Source organism: Castor canadensis, chromosome 3, assembly GCF_047511655.1.
Source record: "Castor canadensis chromosome 3, mCasCan1.hap1v2, whole genome shotgun sequence".
Lineage (NCBI taxonomy): Eukaryota > Metazoa > Chordata > Mammalia > Rodentia > Castoridae > Castor > Castor canadensis.
This window is the reverse complement of record NC_133388.1, coordinates 199,534,707-199,549,689: the sequence shown is the minus strand read 5'-3', so window position 1 is coordinate 199,549,689 and position 14,983 is coordinate 199,534,707. Positions and strand designations below refer to the sequence as shown.

General features: G+C 40.7%; 1 protein-coding gene and 1 pseudogene across 4 annotated transcripts in view; both read left to right on the top strand.

Annotated features, from left to right (window-relative positions):
* Arhgap39 (Rho GTPase activating protein 39) overlaps positions 1 to 14,983 on the top strand; it is a 105,833-nt gene that overhangs the window by 41,366 nt on the left and 49,484 nt on the right. The gene's annotated exons all lie outside the window — the stretch shown is intronic.
* The window catches only part of LOC109691177 (mitochondrial pyruvate carrier 2 pseudogene), a 16,556-nt pseudogene extending 1,573 nt beyond the window's left edge, over positions 1 to 14,983 (top strand).

Genomic DNA, 14,983 nt, shown 5'->3' with positions numbered 1-14,983 from the left:
TTAATTTGCATTTCCTTTATTGCTAGAGATGGTGAGCATTTTTTCATGTGTTTTCTGGCCATTTGAATTTCATCTTTTGAGAAAGTTCTGTTTAGTTCACTTGCCCATTTCTTTATTGGTTCATTAGTTTTGGGAGAATTTAGTTTTTTAAGTTCCCTATATATTCTGGTTATCAGTCCTTTGTCTGATGTATAGCTGGCAAATATTTTCTCCCACTCTGTGGGTGTTCTCTTCAGTTTAGAGACCATTTCTTTTGATGAACAGAAGCTTTTTAGTTTTATGAGGTCCCATTTATCTATGCTATCTCTTAGTTGCTGTGCTGCTGGGGTTTCGTTGAGAAAGTTCTTACCTATACCTACTAACTCCAGAGCATTTCCTACTCTTTCCTGTATCAACTTTAGAGTTTGGGGTCTGATATTAAGATCCTTGATCCATTTTGAGTTAATATTGGTATAGGGTAATCTACATGGATCTAGTTTCAGTTTTTTGCAGACTGCTAACCAGTTTTCCCAGCAGTTTTTGTTGAAGAGGCTGCTATTTCTCCATCGTATATTTTTAGCTCCTTTGTCAAAGACAAGTTGGTTATAGTTGTGTGGCTTCATATCTGGGTCCTCTGTTCTGTTCCACTGGTCTTCATGTCTGTTTTTGTGCCAGTACCATGCTGTTTTTATTGTTATTGCTTTGTAATATAGTTTGAAGTCAGGTATTGTGATACCTCCTGCATTGTTCTTTTGACTGAGTATTGCCTTGGCTATTCGTGGCCTCTTGTGTTTCCATATAAATTTAACAATAGATTTTTCGATCTCTTTAATGAATGTCATTGGAATTTTGATGGGAATTGCATTAAACATGTAGATTACTTTTGGGAGTATGGACATTTTTACTATGTTGATTCTACCAATCCATGAGCATGGGAGATCTCTCTACTTTCTATAGTCTTCCTCAATCTCTTTCTTCAGAAGTGTATAGTTTTCCTTGTAGAGGTCTTTCACATCTTTTGTTAGGTTTACACCTAGGTATTTGATTTTGTTTGAGGCTATTGTAAATGGAATTGTTTTCATACATTCTTTTTCAGTTTGCTCATTGTTAGTGTATAGAAATGCTAATGATTTTTCTATGTTGATTTTATATCCTGCTACCTTGCTGTAGCTATTGATGATGTCTAGAAGCTTCTGAGTAGAGTTTTTTGGGTCTTTAAGGTATAGGATCATGTCGTCTGCAAATAGGGATATTTTGACAGTTTCTTTACCTATTTGTATTCCTTTTATTCCTTCTTCTTGCCTAATTGCTCTGGCTAGGAATTCCATTACTATGTTGAATAGGAGTGGAGATAGTGGGCATCCTTGTCTGGTTCCTGATTTTAGAGGGAATGGTTTCAGTTTTTCTCCGTTAAGTATAATGCTGGCTGTAGGTTTGTCATATATAGCTTTTATAATGTTGAGGTACTTTCCTTCTATTCCTAGTTTTCTTAGAGCTTTTATCATGAAATGGTGTTGGATCTTATCAAAGGCTTTTTCTGCATCTATTGAGATGATCAAGTGGTTTTTGCTTCTGTTAATGTGGTTTATTACATTTATTGATTTTCGTATGTTGAACCACCCCTGCATCCCTGGGATGAAGCCTACTTGGTCGTGGTGAATAATCTTTTTGATGTGTTGTTGAATTCGGTTTGCCATTATTTTGTTGAAGATTTTTGCGTCAATGTTCATTAAGGAGATTGGCCTATAATTCTCTTTTTTGGAGGTGTCTTTGCCTGGTTTTGGGATAAGTGTAATACTGGCTTCATAAAATACATTTGGCAGTTTTCCTTCCCTTTCTATTTCATGGAACAGTTTAAGGAGGGTTGGTATCTGTTCTTCTTTAAAGGTCTGATAGAATTCAGCAGAGAATCCATCAGGTCCTGGACTTTTCTTTTTGGGGAGACTCTTGATTGCTGCTTCAATTTCATTTTGTGTTATAGATCTATTCAGGTGATTAATTTCCTCTTGGTTCAGTTTTGGATGATCATATGTATCTAGAAATCTATCCATTTCTTTAAGATTTTCAAATTTATTTGAATATAGGTTCTCAAAGTAGTCTCTGATGATTTCCTGGACTGCCATGGTGTTTGTTGTTATCTCCCCTTTTGCGTTCCTGATTCTGCTAATTTGGGTTTTTTCTCTCCTCATTTTAGTCAGGTTTGCCAGGGGTCTATCAATCTTGTTTATTTTTTCAAAGAACCAACTTTTTGTTTCATTAATTCTTTGTATGGTTTTTTTGGTTTCTATTTTGTTGATTTCAGCTCTTTATTTTTATTATTTCTCTCCTGTTTGTTTTGGGATTTGCTTGTTCTTGTTTTTCTAGGAGTTTGAGATGTATCATTAGGTCATTGGTTTGGGATCTTTCAGTCTTTTTAATCTATGCACTCATGGCTATAAACTTTCCTCTCAGGACTGCCTTAGCTGTGTCCCATAGGTTCCGGTAGGTTGTGTTTTCATTTTCATTGACTTCCAGGAACTTTTTAATTTTCTCTTTTATTTCATCGATGATCCATTCTTCATTAAGTAATGAGTTATTTAGTTTCCAGCTGTTTGCATGTTTTTTGTCTTTACTTTTGTTGTTGAGTTCTACTTTTACTGCACTGTGATCAGATAGTATGCACGGTATAATTTCTGTTTTCTTATATTTGCTGAGACTTGCTTTGTGCCCTAGGATATGATCTATTTTGGAGAAGGTTCCATGGGCTGCTGAGAAGAATGTATATTGTATAGAAGTTGGATGAAATGTTCTGTAGACATCAACTAGGTCCATTTGATCTATTGCATTTTTTAGATCTTGGATTTCTTTATTGATTTTTTGTTTGGATGACCTATCTATTGATGATAATGGGGTGTTAAAGTCTCCCACAACCACTGTGTTGGCGTTTATATATGCTTTTAGGTCTTTCAGGGTATGTTTGATGAAATTGGGTGTGTTGACATTGGGTGCGTACATATTGATGATTATTATTTCTTTTTGGTCTATTTTCCCTTTTATTAGTATGGAATATCCTTCTTTATCTCGTTTGATCAATGTAGGTTTGAAGTCTACTTTGTCAGAGATAAGTATTGCTACTCCTGCCTGTTTTCGGGGGCCATTGGCTTGGTAAATCTTCTTCCAGCCTTTCATCCTTAGCCTATGCTTATTTCTGTCAGTGAGATGGGTCTCCTGTAAGCAACAAATTGTTGGATCTTCCTTTTTAATCCATTTCGTCAAGCGGTGCCTTTTGATGGGTGAATTAAGTCCGTTAACATTAAGCGTTAGTACTGATAGGTATGTGGTGATTCCTGTCATTTAGTTGTCTTAGTTGTTTGAAGATTTGGTTGTGTGTACATAAGTTGAGGTTACTCTCTACTGTCTTGCTTTTTCTTTTCCTGTGGTTTGGTGCTGCCTGTCCTTTCATGGTTAAGTTGGGTTTCACTTTCTGTGTGCAGGATCCCTTGCAGAATCCTTTGTAGTGGTGGCTTTGTGGTCACATATTGTTTTAGTTTCTGCTTATCATGGAAGACTTTTATTGCTCCATCTATTTTGAATGATAGTTTTGCTGGGTAGAGTATCCTAGGGTTGAAGTTATTTTCATTCAGTTCCCGGAAGATCTCACCCCACGCTCTTCTTGCTTTTAATGTTTCTGTTCAGAAGTCTGCTGTGATTTTGATAGGTTTACCTTTGTATGTTACTTGTTTTTTCTCTCTTACAGCCTTCAATATTCTTTCCTTAGTTTCTGAACTTGTTTTAATGATGATATGTCGTGGGGTAGTTCTATTTTGATCTGGTCTGTTTGGTGTCCTGGAGGCTTCTTGCATCTGTATGGGAATATCTTTCTCTAGATTTGGGAAATTTTCCATTATTATTTTGTTAAATATATTACGCATACCCTTCGCTTGCACCTCTTCTCCTTCTTTGATGCCCATGATTCTCAAGTTTGGTCTTTTGATGGAGTCGATGGGTTCTTGCATTTTCTTTTCATAGGTCTTGAGTTGTTTAATTAATAATTCTTCGGTTTTTCCTTTATTTACCATTTCATCTTCAAGTTCTGAGATTCTGTCTTCTGTTTGTTCTGTTCTGCTGGATTGGCATTCCGTTTTGTTTTGCAGTTCTGTTTCGTTCTTTTTTCTGAGGTTTTCCATATCCTGGCTGGTTTCCTCTTTAATGTTGTCTATTTTTGTCCTGAGTTCATTTATCTGTTTATTCATCGTGTTCTCTCTTTCACTTTGGTGTTTATACAGTGCTTCTATGGTTTCCTTTATTTCTTCTTTTGCTTTTTCAAATTCTCTATTTTTGTTGTCTTGGAATTTCTTGAGTGTCTCCTGTACATTTTGGTTGACCCTATCCAGTATCATCTCTATAAAATTCTCATTGGGTACCTGTAGTATGTCTTCTTTTAAATTATTCTTGTGGGCTTCATTGGGTCCTTTGGCATAGTTTATCTTCATTTTGTTGGAGTCTGGATCTGAGTACCTGTTTTTTTCATTCCCCCCTGGTTCCTGTACTAATTTTTTGCTGTGGGGAAACTGGTTTCCCTGTTTTTTCTGTCTTCCCGTCATTGTCTTTGGTGTTGTTACTGTCCCTGTACTGTGTGCAATTAAGTATTTTCTAGCTTGTAATAATAACAATGGTAATATTTAGAATGGAAGGGTGAGCTGAGATGGAAAGCAAGAAGTTAAAGAAATGGGAAAAACAAATACACAGACTGGAAGGAGAAAACAGAACAAGGTATCAGACAAGAAGGTTTCAAAGGTATAAACAGGGAGCTTTAGTGTACTAATCGACCGTAAGCTGAACAGACATTAGAGAGACAGAGAGAGGATTGAAAATCAAAAATAAAAAAAAAAAGATAAGAATAAAAATAAAAAATAAGTAAATGAAAGAAAAATCTATATATAAAAATGTATTAAAATAAAATGAAAAAACAGAAAAATTTTAAAAACCCAAAAAGCCAAAAAACCAAAAAACCTCCAAGTTCAAATGCAATGAAGTTTCAGTCTTAATAATTTGGGTGTCCGTCTCAGTCTCCAGTCCTGGAGATGGTGCCTCAGATGGTGTTCTGTAGTTGTCTCATCAAAGGGGACGCATAAAGTAGAACAAAACTACACACTCACACAAAAAAAACTCCACCAAGTATCCCAAGTTCAAATGCAATACAGTTTCAGTAAGTTTTTCAGCTTGCAAGGGAAAGTTTTAAAAGCTGGTCCTGATCAACTATATTGTTCCCATGATTTTCACACTGGCCAGATCACAGAGCTAGCCACAGTGTGGCCATCGTTTGGGAAAAGAAGGAGAGCAGCTGCCAAAGGTAGTGGACACCACTGGGAGCACTATGCTACTTTCAGGGACCGAATTGTGCCCCAGCAGGCCACAGGCATGGGGCTGGGAGAATGGGCCATTGTTACCCAGCCCACAGTCGAGCTTTCAGAGTGTGAACCAGTTCATTGTGCAGGACTTGGATAGCTCCTTACAGATGGCCTTGGGAATGGACGTTAGGCCTTCTGGAAATGCTGGATGTGTTCATCCTAATTTCTCCTTGAAACTCACTGAAATGAACAAAAAGAATGAAAAACGGAACAAGATCTCATTGACAATCTGAGTGCAGCCACAGCCTGAAGAAGATGTCAGCCAGATGGGGAAGAGGTGCTGTGGCCAGCTCCGTCTCTCAAGGCCAGACTCCTGCAGAGCCTTTACTTAGAAGACTGGGGTCTGTGGTCCAGGTCAAACTGGGTATAGGATATGCTAGGGCATCAGGAAGGAGGTGGGTGGAGGTGCCCCAGCTTCCTTTTTTGACAAGATCAGACTCTGGGTAAAATGGGGGAAGAAAGAAAGAGGAGTCATCATCTGCTGGGGAGCTACTGGTTCTTTGACCTGTCCCAGGCTGCCATGTAGGCCAAGAGCTGAGCCACCGTAACAGGTGACAGTCACCCACCAGCAACATCACATTATCAGTCCTGGGACATCCAGCCAAAGGTTAGCTCACCCTGAGAGAGGACTTTCTGTGGCCCCATCCCTTTGCCCTGGTAACAATGAAACCCATTCCTTATAGTTTGCATGGACCCACGTGTCCCCACCCCCACATCAGGCAGGGGACAGGATGCAGTAGTTGCTTAGAAACCTGAGGCTGCTTGCCTGATCCACCAGGGAAGGAACTTCTTGGTGTTTGGGATACTGCTGTATGGTAGATTTTGAGTTCAAACTGCTGATGGCAGCCACAGAGCCTGCCTCAAAGTGTAGCCAATTCAGAGCCAAGTGGAGACCTTAGATGAGAGTCCTGAGAACATCCAAGGTCCCTGCACCTTGGTGGGTGGGGTGAGCCTGAAAAATCTCCTGATCTGAATTGGGTTTCTATCTCACCTGACCAAAACACGGGCTAATACCAGAAACTCACTTCCAAACAGAGCTTTGGAAGAAGGTGTAAGAGAGGAGCATTTTGGCATGACACCCAATCTGAGGCTGCCCTTACTCAGTCCTGCCCTTTCCTTGTTCAAAGATTAGCCACAGGGACTGAGCTGTGGCTAAGTGGTAGAGTGCTTACCTAGCATGCACATGGCCCTAGGTTTGGTCCCTGCACCAAATAATAATAGTAATAAAGATCAGTGATAATCCGGAGTTGGCAGGGCACCTAGTGTGGACACTAGTTAGTATAAGGGAAAGAGTAAAAGGAAGGAAAGAACACAGACACCTGAGGAAGAAAAATCTAGAATGAATCCAGGACACATAGATTTTATTAAGGTTTTTTGGTTTGTTTGTTTGTTTTTTTTTCTCAAAGCTTCACATTTGCAAAGCAGGTGCTCTGCAAGTTGAGCCACACCTCCAGTCCATTTTGTTCTGGTTATTTTGGAGATGGGTGGTCTCATGAAGTATTTGCCTGGGCTGGCCTTGAACCATGATCCTCCTGATCTCAGCCTTCCATGTAGCTAGGATTATAGGTGTGAGCCACCGACACCCAGCTTCACAGAGGGAAATTTTAGATGGCACCTTCACTGTACCCTAAAAAAATATACAAAATTCCAAAAGAGGGAGGAAAAGAATAAAAAACATATAAGAGAAGGACATAAAGTGAGCTGGTAAAACTGAGAAATATAGACAATAAAACTGTGTGAATGCACCACCCCCATTAGTTGCAGCAAGAAATGAGATGGATGCTGCGGAAGAATTGGTCATTTGGAGGACAGGCTGTTGGGGGAGAGAATGCTGAGAAGAACTGGAAAGAACATTGCTGGGCAGGTGGTTCCTATCTAGGTGCTACAAGAAATAACACAGTGATGTGAGAAAAACATAAGCATGTGCTCTCTTGATGAAGAAAGGTGTGAGTTTGCTTGTTGAAAGGGTGGGCCCATTCCTAGAAAAACTGGGTTCAAAATGGTCAGCTCCAGCATGAACTGTACTTCCCAAGTGTCCAGGGAGGCTCCTTCATGCAGACCCAGCCATCTTGCTCACAGTAAAGCAAAGCCACAGTCAGAAAGGCAGATAGAAATGTCATACCAGAGTTCACATGGAGCCAGGTAGTTGTGGGGTCTGTGTGGCAGTAAAGCTTGTGGTGCAGAAAACCTCACTGAAGACCCCAGAAACACTGAATTGTGAGGCTGAGCAATGGAAAGTTGTGGTTACAGAAGGGAATGTAACAATTTAGGGTGTTGATAATGTAAAATTAATAAATTGGCATTGGAAAGAAATGGAAGTGTCAGGCCACTGATCTTGACTTTCAAAGTCTTGCATTAGTAGATAAATCTCTAAAGTGACTAAAACAGAGAAATGATTAAATTCTAGACTTTAATCATTTTGCCTAAAATTCTGAACAAAACAAATGCTCACTATTGGAATTTTAGCATCATTCTGAACATTTTTCTTAGTGTACTTAGGAAACAGCAGTAATGTTTATACATGTGAGAAAAATTTCCTGGCAAAATAAGCTGTCCATAAGCCCTGGACTTGAGTCGATAAAGTTGTTTCACAGGAGTGCAGGCTGACCGTTCTTATACTACTTTGTGCACGTACTGGGAATTAGAGTCAGGCACAAGGACAGATGGTGAGAGCTGGGTTAGCATGGTTAGCATGGAAGACTCACAAGGGGAATAGAACAGATTGACCTGTGCTGTAATGTGTTAGAATTGGAGGCAGCAGTGTGAACTCCTGTGTAGCATAGTGTAGATAACAGGTGGCTACATAGAGAAATATTGTAGATATGTGTGTAGACTCAGGTCAGCAACACAAATACAGTGTATGCTCTCAGCTGAGAATAGAAGCAACATGCCATTCCACAATAAAAGGAACTAGCAGTCCTTGGGGAAATGCAAAATGAATCTGGAATGTCTGGTAAAGGCATTAAGTTAGGAAAAGCTAAAACAACCCCCCCCACACACACACACACAGTGACAGGGGCATGTAAAGGGACCAACTGAAAGAGCTCCCATTAACCAAAATTGGAGCAATTTGAGGAAAACAGTCACACTGAATTATAACCCAAAGTATAAGATAAATATCCATAGATGCAAACTGATGTAAACAAATGAACCAATAAGTAAGCAAATCTCCCCTAGGGGAGACAGGTATACCCTGATTTGGTCCCCTAATGTACAGCCCATACTGCAGTGGAAAAATCAAAACGTAAAATTGACATAGATGTTAGATTAAGCAGACAAGGTCTTTAAAGAGGTGTTCCTGTGCCATATGTTCAGAAAGCTGAGGGAAAAGTTGGACACCTTACGTGCAGACACTGGAGGTTTTTTTTAAAAAGTCTGTATAAGCCCATCATGGTGGTACACATCTGTAATCCCAGCATTCAGGAGCAGAGGCAGGAGGCTAGTGAATTCTAGAACAGTCTGGGTTACATAGTGACACTCTGTCTCAAAAACAAAAAACAAAACACAGGGCTGGGGACATAGCTCAGTGGTAGGGCTTACTTAGCACTTTTCAAGTCCCTAGGTTTGATTTCTACTATGCAAAAACAAAAACAAAAAAACGTGTATTAAAGAAGAGCTGAAACTCCAATATCCAAATACAGAATACACTGGGTGGCATTAATGGTGGCTTGACATTGGAAAAGAAAAGATTAGTGAACTTGAAGATAAAGTAGAAACTATAGAAGCTGAAAGAGTAGAAGTATTTAAGCAACAATTGCATCATTGAGCTATGGGACGATAGAAGTCTAATAGTGTGAGCTGGAGTTCACAAAGAGGAAGGGAGGGACGAACGTGTGAGAAAATGATAGCTGAAAGCTTCAGGAGACAGATAGGTGGGCTGTCAGCAGAAGACTCAGCCCCCTCAGCCTTTACCTGTTTTAGACTGATGGGTGGTTTGCCGGGGGCAGACATAGACTTGGGAAGGGAACCCTTGGCAAGAGGTGGACTCAGGCACTGTGACAAGGGAAAGTGACCAGCTGCCCACAATACTGGGCAGCTGAGGTGTCAGCCACCAACACCCAAGGCCTGCGGCCCACCTACAACTGTGTCCTCAATAAAGTGGAACAGATGCTGCTTGAGAAGTTGAGGCTGTTGCACAGCCACCTGGCAGGCCCCAACAGTTTCCATCTGGGCACCAATTGTGAAATGGGGATTGATGTGTGCTGGGTTGGCTGATGTGACATGACCTTCAGAGAAATCAGCACAGCTCAGTCCACCCTCGTGGTGCCTACAGGGTTTATTTGGTCAAGATACTCATTTGTAATTATACTGAAAATTTGGAATCTGTTTGCTGATAATTCGTTTGGTGAGGCGTCAGGAACCTCCCAGTTCTTTTGTATTTGGCGATATAACCAAGAACTAAAAGCTAAAGCTATTAAAAGACCTTATCACCTAAGCAATCTAGATGTGGACATAACTACTGGGACCTAGTTTATTGTTTGATTATTAATAAGGTGATGCCACTGCACTAACATTTGGAAGGCATGCACACACACAAAAAATCTAGCTTTAACTAGTAGTTAGTACTTGATTGCACAGAATACAAAACACTTTTTTATTTATTTTTTGGCAGTACTAGGGTTTGAACTCAGGGCCTCACAGTTGCTAAGCAGGTGCTTTACCACTTGAGCCACTCTGCCAGCGCTCTCTCTCTCTTTTTTTTTTTTTTATTAAGCAGAAGGGTTATTACATAATAATACCAATTATTCCCATGGCTGGATGCAGAAGTCCCCACTTCATATATAATGCATATACTTCATATGTGTATTAGCATATAATAGCTATACAGGGGGTACATGTGCTTACCATATATCTTAGATAGACTCACCCCTCCATCATTCTCCCTCATCTCCCTCACACCCTTAGAACAATTTCAACAGGTTTTATTCTTCTATCTTCATGTATAAATACAAAATACATGTACCATAGTCTCACCCCCTTTCCTTATGCCCACCCCCTCCCACAGGTACTCACCCCTGGAAAAGACCTATTTTACCCTCCTGTCCTATGTTTTTTAAGTGTATATTGATAGTCCAAGGGGGTTTTACCTTGTTACTTCAGACCTGTATATATTGTGCTTTTATCAAATTATTTATTATTTATTATTTATTCTTTCTCTATCACTGTGCTCCCTTAATATTCAACAGTTTGCAGTGCAGTATCTTATGTTATATTCATATATAGATTAGTTGTTTCAGTATTTCTTTCTCTAACATTTTCTTTCCCTCACCCACCTCTCGTAGTCCCTTCAGAGAGACCCACTAATACAATCTTGTTCTTGCTCTCACTATATGTATGTATGTATATATGATCATATATGCATTTATAGATACATTTAACTTTTAGGTCTAGCTTTCACTTACAAGGAAAAACATGCAACCTCTTACTTTTTAAGCCTGGATTACTTCATTTAACATGGTGTTCTCCAGTTCCATTCATTTACCTGCAAATGACGTCATTTCTTCTTTATGGCTGAATAAAACTCCATTTTGTATATATACATTTTCTTAATCCATTTATCAGTCATGGAAACATCTGGGCTGTTTCCAAAGCTTGGCTATTGTGAATGGTGCTGCAATAAACATGGGTGTGCAAATGGCTCTTTTGTATCCTGGAGTACATTCCTTCGGATACGTGCCCAGGAGTGGTATCCCTGCCAGCTCTTTTTTGTGTTGGGTATTTTTGAGATAGGGTCTCGCTTTTTTTGCACAGGCTGGCCTTGAACCTTGACACTCTTTCCTCCCCCACCATCTTTTCCCCCCACCCCCTACCCCCACCATCTCTGCCTCCTGAGTAGCTAGGATTACAGGTGTGAATCACTGGTGCCCAGCTGAATAAAGCAAACTTTCAATAAAACAAAAAATTCATCCAAAAGATGGCAGTGAGAGGAAGAGGGGAACAAGCAACGGATACGATGAATAGAAAACAAATAGCAAGGTATTAGATTGAAACCTCACCATGCTGACAGATCCCATTGTAGCTGGTTTGTCACAAAGTAAAGGCAGCTTGTCAGACTGCATGAAAATCCGTACTCAGATGTATACGGGCTATAGTGAACCACTTGAAATTTAAAGGCATAAACAGGCTAAAAGTGAAAGAAGGATAAAAGATACATAGTTATAACACTGGAAAGCAAGCTGAAGTTGCTATAATAACATTCAACATACTGATTTCAGAACAAAGAAAACAAAATCAGGATAAAGACATTCATAGTGATAAAGAGGTTAACTTAGTAAGAAGGCACTCCCTTTTGTTACAGGTTTCATTCTGTTTTCACATATGAATACAAAATACATTCACCACATTCACCCTCATTCACCCTTTCCTTATGCCTGCCCCCTCCTCGCCCCCAAGGAAAACACTTCACTTTTATGCACCTAACTGCAAGGCGAAATGGACACCACTAAGTGGCACCCGAAGCACTTTGTCAGTGATTGAAAGAACAGAAAAAGCTAGTGTCAGCACTATAGACCTGCTCAACTTTACTGACTTGATAAAGCTCTCCACCCAACACATTCTTTTCTAGTGCATATGGAAAGAATATGGATATTCTTGTGGATATGAATATTCAGTGAATATTCACTGAATATCAAGTGTCTTAGTTAACTTGAACATGTTCAAATCATTCAAAGTAAATTCTCTGACAAAAATGGAACTAAGTTAGAAATCAATAAAAATATCTAGAAAATTGGCAGTTATTGGGTGACATACTTCTGTACAATCTATGAATGAGTTAAGGAAGAAGCCAAAAGAGAAAACAAAGCTTTTTTTTTTCTTTTGAGCCACTCCACCAGCCCTTTTATGTGATGGATTTTTTTGCTTTTTGAGATAGGGTCTTGAAAGTGAGGGCTGGCTTTGAACTGCTATCCTCCAGAGTAGCTAGGATTACAGGCATGACCCAATGGTACCAGCCAGAAAGCTTTTTGAATGGAGTGATAATGAACCCAGCACATCAGAATTTGTAGGATGTCATGAAGGCTGTACTCACAGGAAATTTTAATGCTAAACACCTAAATTGAACTTTTTTTTTAAGCTGTCAACCACTGAACTCTGCTTCCACCTCAGGAAACTAGAAAAATGAGTGAGTGGCTCAAGCAGTAGGGGCCTGCCTAGTAAGTGTGAAGCCCTGAGTTCAAACCCCAGTACTGCCAAATAAACTAGAAAAAAAGGAGAGCAAATTAAATTCAAACGAAGCAAAAGGAACAAAATAAGACCAAAGTGGGAATTAATCATAGGAAAATAGGGGAAAAAATTAAGTCAGAGCTGTCTTTTTGAGATCAATAAAACTGATGAGTTCCTTGCCAAACTGATGAGAAAAAGAGTGAAAAAATGTAAATTCCCAACTTACCTTTTAGGGATTAGGAATGAGAGACATTTTATCATTGCAGTGTTGATAGTGAAGGGATATCAAAGAGGTAGTACAGTGACTTTATGCCAGTAAACATCATCATAAACCACTAAAAGCTCACTTAACAAGACATTTTAAAACCTGTTTGGCTCTATTAAATAAATTCAATGTGTCATTAGAAGCCTTTCCACAAAGAAAACCACATACCCAGGTGGCTTTACTGCTGTATCTTACCAAACATTTAAGGAAGAAATAATAGCGATTCCATACATACTCCCCAAGAAAATTCTTGAGCGAGAATGCCAGCATTGCTCTGACACTAAAACCAGACAAGGAATTAGAAGAAGAAAAAACTATGGACCAGTCTGTCACATAAACATAGTTACAAAAAATTTTAACAAAATTTTAGCTAATTGAATTCCCACGAGGGAGTTCTGCCTTATAAAACCAGTGGGCTTAGGGTGGGTTTGTGGCTCCATAGTTATCTGGGACAGAGAGAGGCTCTGGTTGGTCTGTGGTGTTATCCTCCCTTTGGGCTCCCTGCTGGCAGTGCTTTCACCTGGTGCTTTGAATCTTGTCAGATTTCTGCTGGAATTCACCAGTATCTACCCCTTCTTGGGAGCCCTGAAAGCAGCTGGGGGTGGGCAGGAGCAGGAACGAGGCCCATAGCAATTCCCTGTTGCAGTGGATGCAACATGTGCAGCCCTGTATAAGACACAACCTGGCTGGACACAGCAGCACAGCCTGCCCAGCCCCTCCTGTTACTGTGGTCCCCAGCCCGCTCTTCTGTCTTCTAGCAGCAGCGGCTGCTTTTGCCTGGTTTTGAACGTCGGGAAAGAGAAGCACATGGCATGTGTGCAGTTGTGTCTACCTTCTTTTTCTTACACTCAGGTTTGGGAGGCACACTGGGTGCTGTGGGTGAGTTGCTCACATTCACTTCTGGGTGGATCTGGGTGCATTCCAAGAATTCTTCCTGGGGAGGAGCACTCTGGCTGTCAGGACAGTGCTGCTGCAATGTCACAATGGTGTCGGGAAGCACGTCTCTGTCACAAGGATGCCTTGGGTGGCAGACATCTGTGTTTGACTTTAAGGATTGCTGCCAAGCCACCACCTGCAGGGGCTCACCTGGTTGGGCCTGCTTGTGGTGCACAAGTGCACCTCATCCTTGCCAGCACTGGGTAATTTGTCTTTCCGTTTTGGCAGTCGTGTTGGTTGTATTAGTGTCACAGTATGCTCCGTGTTTCCCTGAAGAAGGAAACTGAGCACATTTCTGTGGCTGTTGTCCATTTTCTGTTGCATAGTCTGCTCTTCTCATTTTATGTTCTGGGTGTGGGTGGCTCTTTGTTAGGTTGCACACACCATGCCTTTGTGCATGTTCTGGGTAGCAGATACTTCCCAAGATGGACTTGCCATTTTCACCATTTTTGTTTCGTTGAGACATGGTCTTGCTGTGTAACCCAAGCTGGCTTCTAACTCTGGATCCTCCTGCCTTCGCCTCCCAGGTGTTGGGATTATAAGCCTGTACCACCATGCCCACCTGACATTTTCATTCTTAATGGTTCCTTGATAAACAGATATTCTTAACTTTATTATAGTCTAGTGCCTTAGTTTTTTGTGTGTGTGTGCTGGTTTTGTCTGATTCAGACATCTTTGCCCACAGATACCAGGTTTTCTCTGTGTTTTTTATAAAAGCCCTCTTGTGTCACTTTTAACATTCATATCCACAGTTTATCAAGAATTAGTTTGTGTCTTGGATGAGCATAGGGTCAAGGTTCACTTTCCACACGAGTATCTGGCCTGCATAGTGCATTTGTGAGAAGCTGTTCCTCTCTCAAGTCAGGAGGTCTGTATGTACCTGCCCTGTCCAGGTCCATGCCATGTGGTTTGTGCATGCTTTCCTGTCCCCACAGTGACCTCTGGGTGTGTGGTGGTATCCTGAGCTAGGTACACAGAGGTGCAGATATAGGCACAAATGAGGGCAGGCCAGGTGATCCTGGGTACCCTCCAGCCCTGCAGATTCTAAGGTTCATGTACACCTGCCTGGCCTAAAAGAATGCTGGGCAGCTGACCAGCAGGTCCTTGTACCTCACGGAAGGTGCTGGATACGAGGAGTAACCCCATGGCTTGAGCTGCTCCTCACTTGGGCCAGCCACTGGGCAGTGAGGGTGGGCAGAGCTGTGACTGTTGTCCCACATTTTCCAAGTCAGTGCTCAGTTACTTCTCCTCT